Genomic DNA, 23,932 nt, shown 5'->3' with positions numbered 1-23,932 from the left:
TCAAGGTTACTGTAGGAAGTTGTTCCTCTACTTAACTTCCTTACGATCACAACACTTATCTTTGCATTTGCATCTGGTGTGAAATAGACTCTTCCTTTGATCTAGTTCTTTCTCCTCATTTATCAAGGTTCTCCTGACAACTAGGTTTTCTCCCCTTTTAGCATCATCGGAATGCTTAGACTAAGATTCTTCTTTTGCATGTACAACTTGTGCATGGCCTTCATTTCTTTTGTTTGTCCTCCCTTGGTGTTGTGGACATTCATAAGCTTTATGCCCTTCTTCACTACACTGGAAATAGGTTCCTCTAAAACCACCTCTCCTAGATACTTGTCCAGCTCTTCCTCTTCCTCTTCCTCTTCCTCTTCCTCTTCCTCTTCCTCATTGTTAACCATTGTTTTTATCATGGGGGCGATAGAAATTATCACTCTTTTGATTTTGGTTGGTACCCACATCTTCATTTTTCTTCTGATCCTCATTTCGATTTCCAAAGGATCTTCCACCACCCCTTGTACCTTGACTCTTCCCTTTTTTCTTTCCTTCAAATCTCTTATTCAGCTTCTCTTACACTTTCAATGCAAATTGATATACATCCTCAATATTGGCCATTCTGACTAGGCTCAACTCTTCTTGAATACTTGGCAATAACTTATTAAGTTAATGGGCAGCTTTCTCCTTGTTGGCCTTTGCATGGCTTGTTCTGGTGATCATTTTGTAAAATTCCTCTATAGACTCCTTGATAGATCTACTACCTTGCTTCAATCCTTGTAATTTCTTCAGCAGATCCAACTCATAGTCCATTGGAATGAATTGTTTCTTCAGCTTCTCAACCATCTAATCCCATCTGTTGGTCTTTCCCTGTCCTCTCATGTTTCTTTCAAGTTGGACCTCTTTCCACCAAATTTTTGCATGACCCTTCAACCTTTTTTTTTCAAACTTGACCCGATCGGGGTGCGTTATCTCCTCATACTCAAAATAATCCTCCATCTCATTAATCCAATCGATCAACTCTTCCAGGTTTAGATTTCCAAAATAATTGGCAACTTTGATTCTGGGTCTCTTCCCAATCTGAAAAATGGCCCTTAATAGTCGAGCTTGATTTTTATCTATTGCTTCTTCTTCTTCCTCAAATGTATCTTCAACCTCTTCTTCATTTTCACTTTCCCTTCTCCTCGGATTAAACCCTCTTCTCAACTCCTCTTGCAACGCATCAATTTGTCTTTGGAGGACCCTAAAACCCTCGTCTACCAAAGCATTTCTTCTACCAACATTTCTACCATGAGCATTTCTGCCACCGCGCATCACTCTTGGAGGAATCTTGACTTTGAGCCCACAATCACAAGTCCTGGTGTGAATTGCCTCACGTTCGGTGATCTGTCCACACACTTAGGAACAACCTATTTTGATACCACTTGATGAGGGCAAAACCTAAGACTTAGAAAAATACAACAAAATGAGACAACAAAGATTATTTTATTATTATCTAAAATATAACTTCAATACATGCAAATACATTCAAGAGGAATAAATTCTCACAGGCTGCAACACATTACAACTTACACAAAATTCTGGAAAACCCTTTCTCTTAGAATTCAAATTTTCCAACCCAAAAACTAACCCACAAATTTCCTAAATAGCCTTCCTATTTTGGAGCCAAAATTAAAATTTTGCAGTCTAGTGCCAAAACATACAATTTGAATTTTGAGATTGAGCCAAATTTGAAAACCAAAAACTTTCCAAAAAAATTGTCCAACTTTCAGCAGCCATAACTTTTGATTCAAGAATCAGATTGACATGTTATTTGAACCATCAAAAAGATCTCTAAGTGAAGAATATGGTAAGAGTTTTCTCTGCCAATTCTACCATTTTCGGGGTTGTTCGAGGCCATTTAATGCCTCAAATTTGACTCGAAAGAAAAAAAAAAAATTAGATTTTTGAGAAACTAAAACTTGAATAACTTTCAAATCGTTAATGATTTTAACCTAATTCTTTCACCAATGTGTTTATTTTTCCATTCTAAAGCTTCAAGCAAATTTTTGGCTCCATCTGCCTTCAAATTAAAACTTTCTAAAAATAGTAGGTTGGCTAGAAAAAGGAGCACAACAATTTTGAAAGTCTAAATCTCTTATTCACCCAAATGGGCATCCAAAAATGCAAAAAAACATTAAAGAAAACTAAAAAAAGGAAAAAAAAAATTTGGGTGATGCAGGATTGCCCTTAGACCACCAGATGCTCCTACATCATAATTATTCTTTAGCATTTCTAGTTATCATAGGTCACATTTGGCAGCTTTTGTTGTTGTTGTGATTCACTAAACATTTTATATCACATCTAATTATAATGTGGCATGCCTAGTTAGTGCATCTAACTTGAAATAAAAAATCTAGGTACAACTAAGTACCTTCAAGGAATAGAAATTTGAATAGATAGAGATAATTAGAAGCTTTGATTGAGCCAAAGCAACTACATGAACTCCGTGTTGGAGAGATTCGACATGTCAGCTTGCAGATCCTTAGTAGTTCCTATTTAACAAGGAACAAAGTTATTAGTTGAGGACTATCCAAAATATCCAAGTGAGATGGACGACATTACCAAAGCTCCTTATGCAAGTGTTGTAGAAATTTTGATGTATATCATGGTCTCTATGAGACCAGACATTACCCAAGAAGTGGGAATCTTTAGCCTGTTTATGGCTGATCCTATACAAGTGCATCAAGATGTGGTAAAGAAAGTGTTTAGATATCGTCAGGTACTTCTTATTATGCCCTATATTTTTATAGTTGTCCTATCAAATGTTGATATTCTATAAGCATTTGTGAATATATGGATTTAAATTGGGCAGGTGACATTGACAACAAAAGACCCACTAGTGGCTATGCATTTACGATGTTTGGTGGTGGTATCAGCTGGATGAGTAAGCTGGAGATTGTATTCACTTTTTCCACCAAAGAAGTAGATTACATGGAAACTACTCTTACTTGCAAGGAAGCCATTTGGCTTAGATGGTTTTGATTAGACATTGGTTTTGATGCATGACAGATTATAATTTATTGTGATATTTAGAGTGTCATTTGTTTAGAAAATAATCCTACCTTCCATGCTAGAAAAAAGTACATTGATGTTCAATTTCATTTTGTTCATGATATGGTAGAAGATTATAAGGTTAATTTGGAGAAGGTTTCTACTTAGCAAATGTTGCAGATGCACTAGTGAAGCCACTGATCATAAAGAATTTCATATGGTTTTCTAATTCCTTGGGCCTTGGGGCCCTAAGAAATTGATCAATTGATTCTTGAAAGGTCATTGACAACTGGGAGATGATGAAATAGCTTTGATAACTGGAAAATAACTGAGAGGAGGGGGCGGTGAATCAGTTGTCTCACAAACTTACACAAATTAAACTTATTCTCATATCTGATAATTAAGCATGAAAGCATGAATCAGCCACACATTAAGAACACACATAACACCAAGATTTTTGATGTGGAAAAATTGTTCAAGGGAAAAACCACGATGGGAACCTACCTACAATATGATGATACTCTATTAAAAGTATATGAAATATTACAATGGGAATGCACATGCATTCAAGCACATTGCCTAGAGCTCATTGCTCAAAAATAACAAGGGCTACAACCCTGGGGAAGACTCATTGTCTTACAAATAGATTTAGATTGCATTCAAAAGATCATGAATTGAGGAAATAGAATCTCCTAATGCCTGGTTACAATTCCGGTTAAGCACATAACAACTATCTTCTTCACACTTCTTCTCTTTCTCTAAAAGATGTATACATTCAGCGCACATATATTCTGATTCTCATACATACACATCTTCGCACACTCAATTACAAAGATATAACATATTTTTATACATGATATCAACCTCAACAAGGTCAGCTCAACACGCTTCACTTAATTATAAAAATATAACCACACACACTACAAAATAAATTGTGGACCAAGAAATGTCAGCCAAGACATAGCACGGACCCATATCACATGCCTTGAATATAGAACACCTCTAAGAATTATGCCTCAAACATCCGCAACACACTACAACCATCCGATCAGCCAAAACAATGAAGAACACCAACATACTAGAGAAAATCATCAATCACGCCCACAATGATCAATGCGGACCACCAACACAAAAGGCACACAATCCAAAAACATCCACAAGAATCATGAATTACCACCACAGCATCCACAACAACTCAAATTACTAGAATCACATCATCATCATACCAAGCTTCAAGAACACTAACCTAGAAAAATCACTTGCAGAGCTCCAAACCATGAACCACCTGAATTGAAGACATACATCAACATCCCAAACATTCCTCCAAATCTACAAAATAAAATATTACAATAAAGAGCAATACGGATCAAAATACTGAACACTCTAACATCACTAAACAACTGAACACTCTAACATCACTAAACAACCCAGATAACCATAGCTCACTCAAATCTTCATGTGGACCTCTGCAAATCATGTTGAATCATCTACACACAATCCTCTACAAACCCTTTAATCCACAAACTCTGATCATCAACATGCAAAACAAATCAACTCACTGAAATCACTGCATCACTATCACATACGGAGAAATATGTTGACACCAATGACAACACATCTCTCAGATATCATCAAACCACATATTTGTAGCATACTACCATAAATCTCCAACAATCTTCCCCTTTGGCATCGATGGAAACAAATGATGTGAAAAACAATCAATGACAAAGAAAAGGAAAATCTCTCCCCCAAAATCTCTTACCTCTTATGATACTCTCTCACCCTGAACTTTGCACAATTTTTCACATGACTCTCTCTCCCCCCCCCCCTTTGACATCAATGGAAAAGGCACATATTTGCACCACAAAACTCAAAAATTGACTTACTAACTACTCCCCCTGAGTAGCAGCCTCCACTCATCAATTCGGATTACAAGATATGACTATGAAATGCACCAGACTGATGCATACCAATGCACCTTAGTTCTGATCAGGAGGGGCAATCACCCCTAGCTTCACTTTGAGATACTCAAAAGTATCTGTAGGCAAAGGCTTCGTGCAAATTTCTGCAATATGTTTCTTTGTAGGCACATACTCCAATCTAACTTCCTTCTCATTTACCGTGTCTCTCAGAAAGTTAAACTTGATTGATATATGCTTAGTCTTAAAATGCAATACCAGATTCTTAGAAATGTTAATAGAACTTGAATTGTCACAAGAGATAGCCATAGGCTCATCATACACTACTCTGATATCCTTCAGCATCTACTTCATCCATACAACCTGAGTATAATTGTTAGCAGCAACAATATACTTTGCCTCTGCAGTAGATAAAGAAATTGAATTCTTATTTTTACTCAACCAAGAAACCAATCTCTTACCCAAGAAAAATGCACCACCACTAGTACTCTTTCGGTCATCAACATCTCCTACCCAATCAACATCAGTAAAAGCACTCAATGTAAAATCATCATTTTTAGGATACCATAGACCAAAATCAATAGTTCATTTCAAATATCTGAAAATTCTTTTAACAGCTACAACATGAGATTCCTTAGGATCATCTTGAAATCTAGCAACAAGACAAACGACATTCATGATATCTAATCTATTATGAGTCAAATATAGCAATCCACCAATCATATATTTGTATCTAGTCTGATTTGCTTTAGGGGAATCATCATCCTTAGTCAACTTGCATTTGGTCACCATAGGAGTTCCAACTGACTTTGTATCATCCAAACCAAACTTCTTCAACAACTCTTTCACATACTTGGACTGTGATATAAAAAATCCTTTTTCCAATTGAGTAATTTGCAATCCCAGAAATAATTCCATCTCTCCAATCATAGACATCTCAAATTCATTCTGCATTTCATTAGCAAATTATTTGCACAAACTATCATTTCCTCCAAAAATAATGTCATCAAAAAAAACTTCAACAATTAGAATATTATCATGATCAATCTTGAAATATAGATTACTATTAGCAATACCTTTGTTGAATCCTAGCTTCAGCATATACTTATCCAATCTAGCATACCATGCTCTTGGCGCTTTCTTCAATCCATACAATGCTTTCTTCAATCGATACACCATATTGCTCTGATCAGTCAACTCAAATCCATCTGGTTGCTCTATGTACACCTCTTCCTCCAATTCACCATTTAGGAATGTTGACTTGACATCCATCTAATAAACTTTGAAATCTTTGTAAGCAGCATAAGCAAGAAACAATCTAATAGCTTCAATTCTTGCCACCAGAGCAAAAGTTTCTTCAAAATCAATTCCTTACATTTGAGAATATCCTTTACAAACAAGTCTTGATTTGTTCCTAACAACTTTACCTTTCTCATTCAATTTGTTCCGGAAGACCCATTTGGTTCCAATTACATTTTTGTTCTTAGGTTTGGGAACAAGAATCCATGTATTGTTCTTTTCAATATGATTCAATTTTTCTTCCATTGCTTTTACCCAATGCTCATCTTTACGTTCTTCATTCACATCCTTAGGTTCAATTTTAGAAATCAAACAATACTCAACTTGATCTGCAGCAATTCTTCTTCTAGTTTGAACACCTTTATTTCTATCTCCTGTGATTCAATTTTCTTAATGTTTCACTTACATACCTAGCAGCCTTAGGATTTTCTTGAATTTTAGACTCTTGATTTCTTTCTTCTACACTTGCACTAGTTTCCTCCTCTTGATTCACTGGATTCACCAAAAAAATCTGAACTTGATTCTGGATCTAAGGTTGCTTCCCTTTATTTGCACTATCAATCACATCTGCAAGATTTGTACTGACTCTCATTACTTTCATCAACCCTGACATTAGCACTCTCAACTATCTTTTTCAATCTCTTGTTATAACACTAGTAGGTCTTGCTTTTATTATAATAACCAAGAAATATTTCTTCATCACATCTAGCATCAAACTTTCCTAAATCTTCATCTCTTATGATATAACATTTACTTCCAAAAATTTTGAAATATTTAATAGTAGGAGGATGACCAAACCATAATTCATAAGGGGTCTTACCAGTATCACCTTTGATATGCACCCAGTTAAGAGTGTAAATAACAGTACTCGCAAATTCTCTTCAATAAACATGCAGAACCTTTCCTTCAATCATCATAGTCCTAGCAGCTTCTTGAACAGTTATGTTCTTTCTTTCCACTACTCCATTTTGTTTAGAGGTTCTCGGAGAAGACAACTGTCTTTTTATCCGATGCTCTTCACAAAATGCATTAAACTCACCGGAAAAACATGTCTCAGTCTCAACCATAGCTTTGAAAATCTTGAACTTTTCTAAATCTCCAGACTTCTCCTTCAAGAAGGTAACCCATATCATCCTTGAATAGTCATTAATCAGCAACATGAAATATATGTCTCCTTGCAAGCTTCTAACTCTAGAAGATCCAGAAAAATCAGTATGCACAAGATTTGATAATACATTTGAAAAATGCTTCTTATTCTTGAAAGATATTCTAGTTTACTTCCCTAACTGACATTCCTTGCATATAGGGTTACAAGTTTCATCAACTTAGGAAGATCTCTCACGGCCTAAATAGAAATTATCTTAACAATGTTATCAAAATTCACATGACATATCCTCCTATGCCACAACCAACTTTCATCAACTTGGGCAATCAAAAATCTCTTACCGGAGTTATTCAAATGAAAGATATTACCTTTAGTCTTCATACCTTATGCAATCTCAATTCTGTAGCTACCCAATATTCTACACTTTCCATTCTTGAACTGAAGATCATATCCCTTGTCAACCATCTATACAACACTCAAAAGATTATGCTTTAGGCCTTCTACATACAAGACATCATCAGTATTGTTCTTACCATCGAGAGAAATAGAACCTCTCCCACGGATTACACCAGCTTTATCATCTCCAAACTTCACCAATCCACCTTCATACTTCTCTAAGCTCAAAAAATTACTCTTATCACCTGTCATATGATGAGAGAATTTGTTGTCTATCACCCATTCATCTTTCTCTTCAACTTGTGCAACCAAAACTCTTTCCACATTCATGCAGCTAGCAGAATCAGCAGGTATTGGATCATCTTCCTTGATAGCAATAAACACCCATTCATTATCACTTGTATTTCCTTTATCCAATTCATCATCTAACACACCTTCATCAGCAGCATAATAGAATCTCTTCTAAAATTTAGGCTTGTAAGTCTTTCCAAGAACTCTTTATGGACACCTTGAGGCAAAATGTCTTATCTTATAACATGAGAAACATTAAAGAGGCAAATTTCCTTCATACTTACTAGCTCCTTTAGGTAATCTCTTGGCAATAAATGCTTCAAGCTCCTCAAGATCTCGCTCTTCTTCCTCCATTTCCTTCATCTCTTTCCAGTATCTTGATATCCTCCTTGAAGAACTTTCTCCTGGATCATATCTTTTCTTATCCTTTCTGGTAATAGTGGCTTTGAATATTGATTTTGTCTTAGGAAGGGAGTCACCAAACTCACTTAACTCAAAAGTTGATAGCTTTCCAATCAACACGTCTCTGGTCACATCACTCACGGTCCAGATCTCCTCAATACCAGCAACTTTATGTTTGTAGGAGGTAGGCAAGGATCTGAGCACTTTAGCAACAATCTCTGATTCTTCCAACTTTCCATTGGCACATCTGATATTGCACACCAATGCATTCACCTTATGCATAAAAGAAGTAATTGTATACACATAAAATTGGCTATGAGTGATTAAATAAATATTATATATTTATTTAATGTTTATTCTTCTATTAAATAGTTTTGATCAAGTAAAAGCATGTATTTATTTAATGTTATGTAAGTTGATCCCCTTTTTGTTCGGGTGGGATCTTTCTATTTTTTGAAGTGATCAGGCACGTTTCTTTCATGTTCTTCTGTTCTTCTATTAAATAGTTAATTTGAAAAGATTAATTTATTTAATTCATTTTTCGTGTCTTTCTATTAATTAATATTTTATTAATTCATTCATTTATTATATTCCTCTAAAATAATTAAATATCTAATATTTAATTATTCCTCTAACCAAGTTAATTAAATATCTAATATTTAATTATCTTCTCCAAACAATTAAATATCTAATATTTAATAGTTATTCTCCTATCCTATAGTCTCAAATATTAAATAATCTCTAAATTATTTAATCTTTCTTTTCCAACTCACCTTCCATCTCCACTTCATCTTCCCTTTGCCAACTCATCAAACATGTGGCTAAGGAAATTAATATTTCTTAAATATTAATTCATCATTTATCTCCAACTTCCAAACTTAATGAATATTGTGTACATACACATATTTCATAACCATCTCCTATATTCTCTCCAACACCCCCTACATCTTAGGAAGGACTTGAGTCCACTTGTCCTATCATGCCTAAATCTTCTCTAACCATCCTTGGATTCTCTTAGTCAGCAACCCAGTCAAGGTGAGATGAGTGACACTTGTCTTCTCCTTCCCCCTTTCTCTCAACCTTCACCTTTGCTCATAGCCATCCAAATTTGTAGATATGATCGTGACCGTTGATCTAAGCCACATCATCTCATCCTCTCAAAGTCTATAAAATCAAGAGCTTCAGTTGAGAGAGAGTTAGACTTCAAGAGACTTCAAGTGCATTTTCAAGAAAATCATTTGTAAAATTTATGCATCCGTGAGTTTTTAATCTTGAAGCAAATAGCATAATCATTTAGCATAATCATGTAGTATTGCATATACTAGTATCAGTTAACTACCAGTTATCAATCCATTCTTCATATGCCATCTTGGAAGCTATCAGTGCATTGTTTGAGAGCACACCATCTGCAACCAGGAACAGTGGAGTTAGGACACAATGAGACATAAACCATGAAGGTAAAAATAATATTTTATTTTAATATGTATTTCATGTAGTTTCATTGGTTGAGTTTGGATTTCCTATAGCATTTCTATTGGTATTTTGTGAAACTAACTTGTTGCAGGTAGCATTCTGAGGATGAAATTCAAGTCGACACATTTTGGCGCCCATCGTGGGGATCATGGACCTCGCATATACCTTTAAAAATATCACAAAAGTAAAATTAACACATTTCTAATGCAGATTCATGCATGTGTGAATTTTGACAGCACTTTTGTTCAATAGGTTAGCACATTTGCATCACAGGTTAGCGCATTTGCATCACAGGTTAGCGCATATGTCATGTAGGTTATTGCTTTTGTCCGAGAATCCACGCATTTGTCTTATAGGTTAGTGCATTTGTCACATAGGTTAGCGCTTTTGTGACGCAGGTTAACGCTTTTGAACATAGGTTAGCACTTTTGTAGAACAGGTTAATGCATTTGACAGATGGTTTAGCGCATTTGAAAAAAAAAATAGCGCATATGTTCTCTAAGATAGCGCATTTGAAATAGAGTGCAAATTTTTTAATCAAATCTTGAAATTAGGCTTGTGCAAGGGTAATATATATGGAATATAACATTTAAGTATAAGTGACATTTCCTCTTCTCTTATACTTTAATTTATATTCCATATATATTGTCAGGATGTTTGAGAGGGGTTTCAGACCTCTAGGAGTTATAATGCAAAATCTAGTTTTTGGAAGATCCTCCAAATTTCAGACTTAGTCAAATTTCAGGGCAGATCAAAATCAGGAGTGAAAAAATTGTAACCAAGATTTGAAATTAGGCTTTTGGAAGCCCACCTAAGGTTTTTGATTTTCACTAACTTCTTTTTTATTGCAGGATTCTAACAGTTTCTTGCAGATTTGGAGTTAAGTTAGGATTTAGTGATTTGTTTTCTAGCTTTGTCAAAGTTGGTTAAAAAGAACTCATATTTCCTTTTGGGTAAAAATAACTTCATTTTTGAATTTGGTGTTCTAAAAAGTACCTCACTTGTTTTTGAGCTCTAAAAATAATCCCATTTGCAAGGTAAAAAGAACAACAAATCAAACATTTACTTTCTTGCAAAGTTGGGATTCACACCTCAAATTTTGGGCTCTAAAAAGAACAACAATCTTTCATTTTCTTGCAAAGGTAAAAAGCACAATAAATCTTATTTTTTTGCAAGTTAAAAAGAACAATCAACTTGTCCATTCTTACAAAGAAAGTTACTTTTTACAATGATTTTCATTTTGTTGACTAGGATTTCCAATTCCTAGTTTAGAAAACCATTTGCTATGTGGGGCTAAAACAAACACCATGCTTGTTGGAGCAACATCTCCAAATAGGACTTAGCCAGCAATTGCTTTGAAAAGGTTAAAAAGAACTTTGATTGCTTTGTCTTAAGTGGTAGGTATATGCTCTCCCCTTAATTGGGTGACCAAAAAGCCAAACCCACTCTTTTATGTTTTCTTTACTTTCAAGCAATTAAATCCTTTAGAGGGCCTGCCTTCCCGAGCTGCCTTGAGGGGGCCAGTGAGAGGGGAATGACCTAAAGTGGAAATGGGCTAATACCAAGTCCTTCCAATCCACTATAAATAAATCATGTTTGTGACGAAAGTCCCAAACAACATGTGCTGATAAGTTCATACCGACACTATGTTTCCCCATAAACCCTATGGAGCGTAACCTCTATAGGCTGGGAACCTTATGTATTTACAGAGTTGAAAATGTCGCATGTATGGCCACATGACCGGAAGCCTTTGCTAAAAACCACTTGTACTAGTTGTCAAAATCCTTCTAGTTGTTGGCACAAGAGGTCAGACCTCTGAAGCCACTCACACACATACGATTCCTAGTAGAGATATAAAGTTTGCCATGGGGAGTTTTCATGGAAACCGGTGCTTGGCTGCCCTGCAGAAGTGAGTGCCAAGGGTGGAGCCAGTGAGGTCAAGCATCTAAATATCCGCTTTGAATAGCATAGCCTTGGGGGAAACCCCACGTGAGATTCCAAAACTATTGTCTCAGCCTGCCATAAGATTTGTACTTGCTTGTGTATTTTGTTTATTAGACATTTTGTCTTCTATGTTTGTAACATGTTCCAAATGGTCAAAAATTGAAGAAGATTATCATCTACGAGTGAGCAAAAATCCAACAAATTGCTGAAAAAAATTGATCAAAAAGGTAATACAAAGGCTTTCCAACATTTGAAACACTAGATCAAACCAAGTGATCAAGAGTATATCATCCAACTATCTCAATGACAACAATACCTAGATAGGTATTCAAGTTAGTCAAGTCAAGTTTCCATATCAAGAGACTTTATCCATATCATTTGACATACTTTGTCATAGGGGCATATCGAACAAACCCTCTATTCGACTTAGTGAGCTTGAGTATCCAAAATGAAGTATCCATCAAGTTAACAACATCAACCTATCTAAATTGAAACTTCGATCGCTCATGTGATCATCCCTTGTCACTTGAAAAAGAAGAAGCTTATTCAAAGGAAATGAGTCCTAGCCTAAATCAAGATCAAGATAGCATGGCTCTCCAATCTAATCCCATTTTTTATCAAGATCCTACCAATCAAGAATCTTATGATGATCCCCTAAAATTTTGGTATTCCATCCACGATGATCCCATTATATCTCAAGAGCAGAGTCCCATTCAACATCCACCTCCTAAGCAAGAGAATGATATCCCTTCCATCTCCTTCACTAATCTAATTCAAAATCAAGTGGAAAACACAAACTCAAATGATCCTACTCCAAGTCAAGATCAAGAAAACTCTTCATCCTCCAAATCCATTTTAGGTCCTTTCGTTCCAAAGTCAAACTCTTCATCCTCCAAATCCATTTTAGGTCCTTTCATTGCAAATTCAATCTCTTTATCCTCCAAATCCATTTTAGGTCCTTTCATTCAAAATTCAAACTCTTCATCCTCCAAATCCATTTTAGGTCCTTTCATTCCAAAGTCAAACTCTTTATCCCTTCCATCCATCTTGGGTCCTTACTTCCCTCCATCCACCATTCCATCACCTCAAATTATCCATAAGAAAGATCAACAAAGGCACACATCTTTAAACTTCTTTCAAACATCTATCTAAACATCTTTTCAAAACTATTCTTCCGTCATTTCATTTATCTATTTTGGGTTTTTTTGTCCCAAAATTCAATTTTCTTCCATCTCTTCATCACTTCTTGAGTTGTGTTTCAACACTCATCTTGAATACATTTCCATCTATCCTCACACAAATCTTCAAACATTCTATCTATTATCCAACACATATTTTCTATCCTTTCATCCCTTTCATTCAATCCTTTGCATAAATCTGTCATCTATGAAATAGGCATTTGTGTCATTTTGTCACATGCTTTCCCATGCTCGAATCTCATGTTCAGTCCTTTTCCTAGATATCTATTCATGATACACTTCAGAATCTAAGTTTATTCCTCTTCAACATTATCTTTTGGTTGGGATACACACTCAATCCAGAAAAGAACCACTTATCGTATCTTGGTACCGACATCTTTTGATTACTACATCTCATACACTTAATCAATTGCTCTAAATCATTGTGATCTCTTAGTCAAAGACATGGCTAGTGAAAAATCTAAAATCTTGCTTCAGCACCACTGTAATTATCAGACCCATGTAAGTTTCATTACTTACAAGCCGATGCAATCAAAATAAGAAAAGAAACAGACAATATCAAAAGATCCAAACCATGATCACGAAAAGAAATATCTAAAAGAAAAAAAATGAAATATCAAAAGCTTGGCTATGGGAAAATGCAAGTAACTCCATCGGGGCTATGGACACCTGGCTGGCAATGGAGCAATATTTGTGATATTACAGTGATAACCTCGTTGGAGCTATGGATTATTTTTGGCAGGAAGGCTCTACCCAAGATGCTTTTGAAGTCAGGATAACTCATGTAGCTAGCCACGTTGGATTCTAAAGATTACAATGATCATATGAGCCAGAATGAACCCAATTGCACACACATGGGTAATCAAAGACTAAGTATCTTGATCTAGTTTGGGATTCTTCTTCCCTTTTGAGTCTATTTCCTAGTTGCTAGATATGTTTGGTTGAATTTATCAGAGATTCTAAGTGTGGGTTGGGTCTCTATCTTTGAAAAGTTCAAGAACACTTATTCAGGTGGTGCTAAATAATGTGACAATATTACATATCACCTCTTTACAAATAGAGACTTCTATACTTGGGGTCAAAGTTTCATCCACTCTATTCTTCATACCACATCTCCCATTATCCTTCCTCCAGTATCCATTACCTTATCTAAATTCATCTAGTGCTATCTACAATCTTGCTTCACGCTAATCTATACCATCTCTCCTAACTATTCATTTCTTCCATCATCTATTACTATCTATGATCTTGTTTCTCCTATCCATATCTTATCTCCATCCATATCCCATTTTCCATCCTTGATCTTGATCAAAACTAAGGACAAAAACATGATTTTAAGAAGCTCTTGACATGTCTCTTCATGTTCCATAATAAGATGCATCCATCTTTCACCCATTCATCTTCAACTCAACAATTCATCCATTCCTTGTCTTGTTATTGTAAAGCGGAAAAATCGAACCCTAGTCATTCTCCCCTCCCCAACTCCGAGGAGAGAGAAGGGAGGTCACTAGGGTTGATGGTTTTCACTTAGGAGGGACTTTACATTCAAAAGAGGGGTTGAAACCCACAAGATCCAATCCCACGCAATGCAAGATTGGATTCTAAATGAGTTTCAAGGGTTAAGACATCAAGGATACCCTCTTTTGTAAAGAATGTAGATAGGATGATTGAACTAAGAATGCATGTAAAGTAGGAAAGATTCACTTATAAATAGAGATAGGGATACAAGATGAAGCTGCGGACCTGGAATTAGCAGTAAAATGTCGAGATGGTGCTGTTCTGCAAATTTGAGCGAAAGTTGACGGGACGATGGCGCCCGGCGTGCACACGGTCCTCCGAAAAATCCGCGAAACGAAGGTGGATCTATTCGTCTCTGCACAAGGATTCCAGATCTTCAATTACAGCCGCGTACTTGCAACCTACACACAGAAAAGAGAGGACGATTGGGGGGTTAGGGATGAGGGGTTTGCCTTTAGGTCAAACCCCGGTTTTGGAATTAACCAAGAAATGAGAATGTTGTAAATGTAAATGTTTGTAATGTAAACAAGTACTGATACCTTGTTGTAAGAATGTTTGTACTCTTACATGCGAAGGTGTAATGTATGTAGTATGTTGTATGTTGTATGTGATCTCCTCTTCAATGGTTGAATCCTTGTCTTGAATGCAACACCTAGCCTTGAATGGAGACTTAGAATGCTCAATTGCTTGAAGGAATGCTTGAATGCTTGAATGTTTGAATGTTTGAATATCGCTTCCGCGTCTTTGCACACATATGTCCTCCTCCTTTTTGAGAGGGGAAATGTAGTTTATATACTTGTCAATTAGGGTTGATAGACTGATTTTTCTGACCTTGGGCCGACCAGGAAACATTATTTCCCAATTTGCAAACTTAAAGACCTGATGCCCAAAAGAGACCGGGCCCAAAATAGGGCCAGGGACCAGGGCGCTGGGCGCCCTTGTCCTGAAGGACCAGGGCACTGGGCACCATGGTCCCACCTCCCGAGACAGCATGGTGCAAGGAGGGATCAGGCCAGGGTGCAGAAAAATGTAGTTTTTGATGTCACAAACAGGTTTCGGGGTCTCCATTCAGGTTCAATGTTGCGTTGCCATCGTGAAGACCCAAATGCAGTCGAAATTGCAAGTGTCACAATTTTAGGATGCTACAGTTATACATTAGGGCAACCAAATACATCTTTCTTCTAATCCAAAAAACTTCAAAAAAAATAAAAATAAAATAAGAAATGTCTCAAAAACTAAAAATTAAAAAAATTGACAAAATCAAATACAAAATTGAAAATCAAAGCATGAGCGCATGACCCATCCATTAAATCAACAACAAGAAAACTCTTGAAGTCTGCAATCAAACTAATCACATGTCTTGTTAATCAATCCATCACTCGAAATCTATCAACATCAACATGTCTTATACAGGGATAGGTACACTCGAAACCAGACAAATCGGTCTTACACAAGGTACTCACTCTTTGAAACCAGACATTCTTATCAATCATCGAATAAATCAAAACAATGGCATAGATCAGTATGACTATTGTATTTTGTTTTGGGTAGTCTTATCTTTATCAATTCATGACAGGACACGTTTCATCTCTCAAAAATCAGGAAAGACAAAAAAAATTGAAAACAGCAAAAATGCAATAAATTTAGATGGTAAAAACCTGGTAAACATGCGTTATCTAAAAAGTAAGCTCCTCCATCTATGAGATTGTTTTGTGCACCTATCTACTCCATCCTATCCCATCTATCACTTCCATATATCTTAGCTTGTCCATTCCATCTTTCACATCCATTTGCTCTGAACCATTTAGCAAGAAATATGCAGCTTACCAACAGTTATCAATCTTTGACATACTTGTCGTAGTCACTATCTTAGATTCTATCAAAATCAATCATATTTGCATTTGTATCCCGCCATGGTTTGGATCTTGATCAATTCATACATCCATAATAATTTTGTTTCCACTGGGGGCAAAATCCTAATTCCTTTTGCTAAGGTGATCTTTTGAATCTCTGAAAATCCCAAAACATTCAAAAAACTTAGAAAAACCAAAAACACCTAGGATTTTGAAACAGCTAACAAGCAACAAAGAAATGAAGATCAAGGCATTTCATCAATAATTGAATCGTGAAACTCAGGAAAACAAAGAATCGATCAACAAGTAATAAAGGATTATCAAAGATCATTCATCAAGATGATTATATCAATTAATGACCATGAGAACATGTGAATGACATGCAAGATTCATTGTTTATATCTTGATTTTATTGCTAATCATGTAAGTTCTATGCGACTCAAGGATGTCCATGACAAGAGAAGCTATGATGGGGCATGATTATTTTCTTTGATTGTTGTCTGTGGTTTATCTCTTACTACGGTATGAACTTGTCTCAAGATATGATCGGCAAAAGATCAAGGAGGATGTTCCAAGTCATGCATGAAAGGGGATAATCCTTGTCTGTTCTGCAAGCAATACTCTGGTCAACTTGATCCATTATATCAAGTTGCTTGTATTAACTTGCTATATAAAAATCCATGTAAGGAATACTCGGGTCATCTTGAATCATTATGTCAAGTTGCTTGTATTTTCTTACAACATTTTAAAGCTCAATGATGAAATCAAAGCACTGTTACAAGATAGCATATGGAGAATGGCAATATCATTTTTAGTTAGATCATTTCATTAGCTCATTATTCATCTACATTATAAGCATTCATTGTCAGTTACATTATAAGCATTTCATTTCATTAATAGATCAACGGTCATAAATAAAGATTGAGTATACTTGGACAAACAAAAATAATTTGCATTTAATCATTATAGGTGCATTCATTTTTAGAATCATTTTAATCATCATCCATTTCATTTAGTTGCATTTTATCATTGCATTAATTTGCATTCAATTAAGTCCATTTCATTCATCATGTAGTGTATCATCATTATTATTTTCATTATCATTCCATTAACGATCATTTAGTTGCATCTTTGCACTTAGATTCATAAATATTACATATAAAATCAAAAACATTTCATATAGATCATTTGCATCATCATAAGAATGAAAGTAATCATTCATTTGCATTTCCATATAGATCATTGCATTTGCATCATTTGCATATCATTTAAGTTAGTAATCATTTTCATTTGCATCCAAGATCATCAAAATCAAAAATCAACAAAAGCATTTATCATTGCATCATCATATGAAACATCATCATCAAAAAGAGTAACATGCATAAATATCATCATCCATCTAATCATGCATCCATATAATCATCATATAAAGCATCATCATCAAATAGAGTAACATGAATAATAAAGATCATCATCATATAGAATCCATATCTACATATAGATCATCATAAAAATAATAAAAGTCCAAGTATACAATGATATCAAATAAACAATACAAGTGCCTCCAAATCAAATCATGGTTGTCCTGTACTACTACCACCTGACTTTGTCCATCTCTGTGGTTGTGGGTGAGAAGATCCTCCAAATGCCTGTCTCCCATGATCACCACTCCTCTCAGGAGGTCCCATGACCCCACCACTGCTAGTATCCATCAACACGGTGGTATGATAACTACCTGCTCTCTGGCTCTCTGCAACTACCTCCTCATATCATCATCGCCAGTGGGAAGTCTCCTTCCTAGCCAGAACTAATTCTCTAACAGTGTCAACTGAGAGAGTACCTGATCCAACCTACTAAATATGATCAAGAAGGCCCTGAGTATCATGTTGTCTCCTAACAGCTCTATCCCTCTCAGCCGTAAGAGTATGCACCTGTGCTCGAAGTTGATCAATCTGTTCTCTAAGACTATCAATGGTCTCCTACTCTAGTGCATCATGCTTTGGTACATCCTGCTCTGGCATATCATGCTCTAGTGCATCCTACTCTGGTAAATCTTGTTGTGGTGCATGAACCCCAATCCCCTCCTCACCACCACTATGTCTAACTACTGGAATCTTCATCCGAGTAGCTCTCGCAATCCGTCATCTAATAAGGGCAACATGATCCTCTGAATCCTCATCATCTCCACCATGAGCTACAATAACCCTAGGGTCTGGCTGAATCTATCCAAAATCAATGCCTCTCCCGCAACCCCCATCCAATCCAGTCACCCTTCCTCCTCCTGTCAATGGCAACCCTCTCAGTGATCTCATACCTGCCCTACCATGCTCCCTCCCAATCCGTCCAACATCCCTCCCACCCATAGGACATGGTCTCCCAATCCTGCCAACTAGTCCAAACGGTCCTCCACGGACTCTCAATCGACCTCCCCTCTATCCAGGTCTCCTACCACCACCACCTCCATCCCCACCCCCATCTCCACCTCCCCCAGCCTCCTGAGCATCTTTGAGCTCTCGTCTCTGTCTACGTCTCCTAACACCTGGATCATCTAAATCATCATCCTCATCTCCTAAGCTGGGAGGAGGATATGTTGGATCAGTAATACGAGGAAATGGATGAGTTAGTATGTACTGAGCATAATCTGCAATAATGCCAGGATCAAGAATGTGTAATCTCGTATCATAAGCCACTCTCAGAGTAGCAAGAAACTCTGCATGAGCAATCTCAAATGAAAAGGAAGGTCCCCAATCTCGTTTATCTCTGTATCGATGAGCATATATCGTCACACCAGTAGGCATAGGCTAGATGATACCAAACTATCTAAGAATGTGACTAATCAACTATCGCTCAACAATGTAAGGAGTCCGACCAATGAGATATCTACTCTGCATGATAAATGGTAATGTTTGTGCATCATCCATCCATGGCTCACAATCAACATATGGTCTCCAAGTAATGTTATCCAATGAATCAAGCTCCCAACGCCAATACTCCATCTTACCCAGCTTATGCTGAGTAAGGATACCTGCATAAAAATACACATATGGCTGCCTCTCTCCTCGAGCTCTGTGATGGATAGGCCAAGTAATAGCAATGTTCTCCCAGCACTAGATCTACAATAAAGTGCATCCTATAGACAAACTAGCACTCTCATCATACACCACCTGATGAAGATCATGATATAAATGTGCCAACATACAAACACCCCAAGCATATTGAGTATGATGTTGCATCATACTCGGGAGAATCTCACCCCATCCAACAGCAAAACCTTGTGATTGCCTATCAGGACAAATAAATCCTCCAATCAAACCAGCAAGAATCACAGGGAGAGTCTCGTAATACATCACCATATCCTCCCATCGGATCTCTCCTCTAGCGATGCTATCATCAGCAAAAATGGCTCTGCAAGCCTCTGTCCCAACATGATCCTAAAAATCATACTACACTAACTCGCCAGTCACTAGGATGTGCAGAATCCTATAGACATCCTCGAGCGTCACACTAATCTCACCCGTGGGCAAGTGGAAAGTGTTATTCTCACTGTTCCATCTCTCAGCTAACGCCGTCAACAATCCTCTATTATGCGTAATCTCAGGCATATACAACAGATGGTGTAAACCACAAGCATCTATATGTCTAACCTCAATCTGTGTTAGCTCTAGCACTAATGACGTATTGCCGGTAATTTCTCCCAACACTGGAGAACATCAAGTTTCTCCTATTTACCAAGAGAATTAGATCAATCATCACTTATCTATCAATCAAATCAAACTCGCTAATCTATCTATCTATCAAATCAAAGCAATCACTAATCTATCTATCTATCAAATCAAACTGAAGCAACCTATGCTATCAAATCTATCAAATCAAACTGAAGCAACTTAAGCTATCAAATCATTTTAAAACCTATCAATCATGGTTTTCTATCAATCACTGAGTTCAATCAAAACTCTGCTAAGCTCTTGCATCAGAAACTAAATCGGTTTCTTAGAGCTACTCTATTAAAACAAATCAAATCAATCTATCCAACAACATCAATCAATCAATCAAGTTCTTATTCATCATACATGCGCATTAAACACATTAAAGCTAATCATCAAAGTGATTTTAGCTTTTGCATTTATCAAAAACATCAAAATTTGAGCATATGTGCTATCCTATTGAGCAAAAGCGTTAAACTGCAGCATTTGCGCTATCCTATTGAGCAAAAGCGCTAAACAAAAGCATATGCGCTATCTTTTTGATCAAATGTGCTAACCCTATGAACATATGTGCAAAATAAAGCAAAAGCGATAACTTTAGCTGCAAAGGTGCAAACAACCAAAGCAGAAGCACTATCCTATGCATATGCGCTATCATACTTAACATATGCACTAACAAAATGATCATAAGGGCTAATCTATGCATATGCCCTAACCCTAATTGCATATGCCCTAAATAAAAATGCAAATGCGCTAACCTAATACCGAAAATCGCTAAAAAATTCAAATTTTCACAAACGTGCCTAAAACATGAAAAGTTGCATGACAAGTTGAAAACAAAGCTCGGGATAAGATACATACCGGATACCCATACTCGGGAGGTCGCTGATATCATCGCACACGCTCAAATCGATGGTTCTCCATAGGAATCACCATTTCGCCACCTCACCAAGAAAATTTTCTTCACAAAGCTGACAAGGATAACAATGAAGTTAAAATTAGCCTTAGTTAATTTTATATTTACTATTTGAAGAGTAATTAATGCTACTCAATGGGGCAAATTAATTTAATTGACAGAATTTTTATCAATTATCATGAGATCAATCGTTCAAACCAAAGTTTTCAACAATTTCATGATCAATCTCCTGAGGGGGCACACAATCAAGATTTTCATCTTCATCGGGCGCATTATCGAGACTTGATTTAATCTTTGAAACAATGTTGTCTTGACATTATATCAAAGAGGGGCAAAATGTATACACATAAAATTGGCTATGAGTGATTAAATAAATATTATATATTTATTTAATGTTTATTCTTCTATTAAATAGTTGATTTGAAAAGATTAATTTATTTAATTCATTTTTTGTGTCTTTCTATTAATTAATATTTTATTAATTAATTCATTTATTCTATTCCTCTAAAATAATTAAATATCTAATATTTAATTATTCTTCTAACCGAGTTAATTAAATATCTAATATTTAATTATCTTCTCCAAACAATTAAATATCTAATATTTAATAGTTATTCTCCTATCCTATAGTCTCAAATATTAAATAATCTCTAAATTATTTAATCTTTTTTTTCCAACTCACCTTCCATCTCCACTTCATCTTCCCTTTGCCAACTCATCAAACATGTGGCTAAGGAAATTAATATTTCTTAAATATTAATTCATCATTTATCTCCAACTTCCAAACTTAATGAATATTGTGTACGTACACATATTTCATAACCATCTCCTATATTCTCTCCAACACCCCCTACATCTTAGGAAGGACTTGAGTCCACTTGTCCTATCATGCCTAAATCTTCTCTAACCATCCCTAGATTCTCTCAGTCAGCAACCCAGTCAAGGTGAGATGAGTGACACTTGTCTTCTCCTTCCCCCTTTCTCTCAACCTTCACCTTTGCTCACAGCCATCCAAATTTATAGATCTGATCATGACCATTGATTTAAACCACATCATCTCATCCTCTCAAAGTCTATAAAATCAAGAGCTTCAGTTGAGAGAGAGTTAGACTTCAAGTGCATTTTCAAGCAAATCATTTGTAAAACGTATGCATCTGTGAGTTTTTAATCTTAAAGCAAATAGCATAATCATTTTAGCATAATCATGTAGTATTGCATATCATAGTATCAGTTAACTACCAGTTATCAGTCTATTCTTCATATGCCATCTTGGAAGTTATCAGTGCATTGTCTGAGAGCACACCATTTGCAACCAGGAACAGTGGAGTTAGGACACAATGAGACATAAACCATGAAGGTAAAAGTAATGTTTTATTTTAATATGTATTGCATGTAGTTTCATTGGGTGAGTTTGGATTTCCTGTAGCATTTCTATTGGTATTTTGTGAAACTAACTTGTTGCAGGTAGCATTCTAAGGATGAAATTCAAGTCGACACAGTAATGTTCTCATCTTCACCCATCTTCAACATCTCATACTTTCCCTTCAAGCTCTGCAACTTTGCAATCTTCACATAGATGTCTCCTTCATATAGGGTTTCCAACTTCTTCCATATCTCATGAGCAATCTGTAATTACATAACATTTGTCATCTCAGAATCAATCAAGGCACTCAACAATGCTTCCTTAGCTCTAATATTACTTTCAACTTCCTCTATCTCATCCAGAGTTGTAGGTCCATTAGCAAGAATAGTATACTTGTTCTTTGTAATAGTCCAGTAAGTTTTGCCAATGCATCTCAGATGACACTCCAAGCGAATATTCCAAAGAGAGTAATTAGTTTCATCAAATCTCAAACTGTCCTTCTTGTAAGTTGCCATCCTGAATTACCTCAAGTGATTAAGCTTCTTCAGAGGAACCTTCTTTGATACCAATTGATGAAATAGCTTTGATAACCAGCAGACAACTGAGAGGGTGGAGTGAAACAGTTGTCTCACAAACTTACACAAATTAAATGTATTCTCGTATCTGATAATTGAGCATGAATCAACCACACATTAAGAACACACATAACACAGAGATTTTTGACATGGAAAACCCAATCAAGGGAAAAACCATGGTGGGAACCTACCCACAATATGATGATACTCTGTTAGAAGTATTAGAAATATTATAATGTGAATGCACATGCATTTAGGTACACTGCCTAGAGCTCACTGCTCAAAAACAATAGGGCTACAACCCTGGGGAAGACTCATTGTCTTACAAACAGATTTGGATTACATCTAGAAGATTATGAACTAAGGAAATAGAATCTCCTAATGCATGGTTACAGTTCTAGTTAAGCATATAACAATATTCTTCTTCACACTACTTCTCTGCCTCCGAAATATGTATACATTCAGCACACATACATTTTGATTCTCATACATACACTTCTTGGCACACTCTATTACAAAGATATAACATATATTTATACATGACATCAACCTCAACAAGGTCATCTCAACACACTTCACTTAATTACAAAATATAACCACACACGCTAGAAAATCAAATGTGGACCAAGCAATGTCGACCAAGATATAGTACAGACCCATATCACATGCCTTGAATATGAAACACCTCTAAGAATTATGACTCAAACATCTGCAACATGCTACAACCATCTGGTCAGCCAAAACAATGAAGAACACCAACATACTGGAGAAAATCATTAATCATGTGCACAACGATCAATGCGGACCACCAACACAAAAGGCACATGATCTCAAAATATCCATAAGAATCATGAATTACCACCATAACATTTGCAACAACTCAAATTACTAGAATCACATCATCATCATACCGAACTTCAAGAACACTAACTGGAATGACTGTCGACCTAGAAAATC

Source organism: Cryptomeria japonica, chromosome 8 (assembly GCF_030272615.1).
Source record: "Cryptomeria japonica chromosome 8, Sugi_1.0, whole genome shotgun sequence".
NCBI lineage: Eukaryota > Viridiplantae > Streptophyta > Pinopsida > Cupressales > Cupressaceae > Cryptomeria > Cryptomeria japonica.
The sequence above is the reverse complement of the archived record's forward strand: the minus strand, read 5'-3'. Positions refer to the sequence as shown.